The sequence below is a fragment of the Morone saxatilis genome, unplaced genomic scaffold (genome assembly GCF_004916995.1).
Source record: "Morone saxatilis isolate NCDOM2014 unplaced genomic scaffold, NCSU_SB_2.0 Contig23, whole genome shotgun sequence".
In the NCBI taxonomy this organism is placed as follows: Eukaryota; Metazoa; Chordata; class Actinopteri; family Moronidae; genus Morone; species Morone saxatilis.
In genome coordinates, this window is record NW_023339796.1 from 24,118,771 (window position 1) to 24,121,033 (window position 2,263).

Below are 2,263 nucleotides of genomic sequence, written 5' to 3' on the forward strand. Positions count from 1 at the left end.
GCATATCTAAGTACAGGAAAGGAGGAAACTGACTGAGATTCTGACAGAGGCTTGTACAACTGTTATTGGAGCACAGAGCAGAAAGGGCGGGACTTAGGAAGTCAGTTGATGGAGGGTAGACAGCTGGAACATACAGTACAGTAGGCCTACCTTCTCTCTCTCCAGGGTTTGGTTCCATTCTACGTGAATGCGACAGCGGGCACCACGGTGTACGGAGCCTTCGATCCTCTCAATGACATCGCAGACATCTGCCACAGACACACTCTGTGGATGCATGTTGATGTAAGCAACCCCATGCCTTTCTCTCTCCCTCTGCCTCTCTCTCTTTCTTTCTCCCTCTCTCTCTTTCTCTCTCAGTCACACACACACACACACACACACACACACACACCCCAATCCCTTTTTTATCATTATGCAATGGTAAATAAAATGTTCATTAAACCAGTCTGTGCAATATGTAAAGGAGGGCAATACTTCGGAAGTGTATCTGTTTTTCTAAATCCACAACTTACTATGTCATAATCATGACATACTTTTTTCATACCCAACGTCCACACACACACACAGGAGGACAGCTGAGAACAGGCACTGTGCGTGAGCACAGCTCTCACCGATCTCCCCCTCTCCCTCCGGTTCTCCAGGGGAGTTCCAGGGGATGAACAGGCTAGACAGAGCCCTGCATGAGCCCACTGGAGAATGGACACAGGATTTACGTTAGGCTTAGGGGGGCAAAGAGCCGGCCCTGGACAAGGAGGGTGTGCTGGAGGAATCTTGTTGATTTTGAAAAAAAAGAGCCTTTTTTCAAGTGAATGCAAATAGCTTCCGTACAATACACTGTGGTCAAACTAATTTATATAAATAAAAACAGAAGAATAAAAGACACATTTAGATTAAAGGTCCAGAGTGTAACATTTAGTAGGATCTATCGTCAGAAATATTCATCGTAGTACAGTTTAACACCAGTTTTGGCAATCAGAGTTTCATAATTCATAAGGACTTAAGAAAATACAACTGCGGTACTGAGAGAATCTGACTGTACTTTACTACAGTACGTAATTATGCGACAGCGGATGTTGATAATGTGTGTCTGCTGTGTTGTAACTACAACATACTGAAGATGGACTACAAAGTTTTAGATACTTTCCAACCTGCACTCTTACCTCTATCTCTAATATGACTTCATTGCCATAAAAAAGGAAGACAGCCTACCAGTCATATAATGCATATCATAATCCTTTGCACATTCCTGCACAAACTGTTCATCTCAACAGTCAAATATCTAAAAAACCTTAACCCAAAGCATCCATATACCTTTCTTCGCTTTGATTGGTTGTTTTTAATCTAGGCCCAGTGGATTCTCATGAATGCCATGAGGAGCACTAGAACAAGCCAGAGGAACCTGTTTTCACAGATTATCTGTCTCATGTACTACTGCTAGAACACAGTGACATTTTCAGCAAATATAACAAAAAGTTTCCTACTGCAGTTTTAATATAATAATGTTTATACATGTTACAAAGTGTTTCACACAGAACAGCATCTTCAAAACAAGTAGATTTTACAACAGCAGCATTCACAGTCGGGCCTATAATCAGTTTAATATATTATATATATCAAAGTTCAAAACATGTAAACATTAACAAGTTATGGCATAAGAGGAAAATGAAAATAACCAGCGTCACACACCCATACACACGTTCTGATACAGCCAGAATGTGTAAGCTGTATGTTTCTTTGAGTACTCTGTGTTTTGGACTCTGTCCCTCTAGGCAGCATGGGGTGGAGGCCTGCTGATGTCAGACAGACACAGGATAAAACTACAGGGCATTGAACGGTGAGTGCGTCACAACCACTTCATACAGCCAGCATGTCTTTGTTTTCTCTGAGAGTTTCTGTGGGACACCACTACAAAGACTACAACTTACTGTGAATTCAGCTTGAATAATGAAGCAAAGCATGTTGCCAATGGACAATGTTGGCAAACACTGAATCAATTGGTTGGTCCACCTGAATAGAAATAGCATAGACTTTCCTTTCTATAAATCCTTACCTGGTTATTTTCCACAACACCAGTCTTATTGCCGCTCATCACAAATCAATTATATGTGTGTGTTACTGTGTGTAGAATTTTGCATAGCTTACGTGTGTAAGTGCTAATGTAGTGGAGATTTCTGGCTCAAGAGTGTGATGTAATGAAAGTTTGTAGTTCCTTCATGCTACACACAGAAAAGGAGTATCAAATTCATAGAATAACATAAAAGAT

General features: G+C 41.0%; 1 protein-coding gene across 1 annotated transcript in view; it reads right to left on the reverse strand.

The window, feature by feature from the left end:
* Window positions 1-2,263, reverse strand: part of gad3 (glutamate decarboxylase 3) — a gene marked incomplete at its 5' end in the record, with an annotated part of 11,317 nt that overhangs the window by 5,751 nt on the left and 3,303 nt on the right.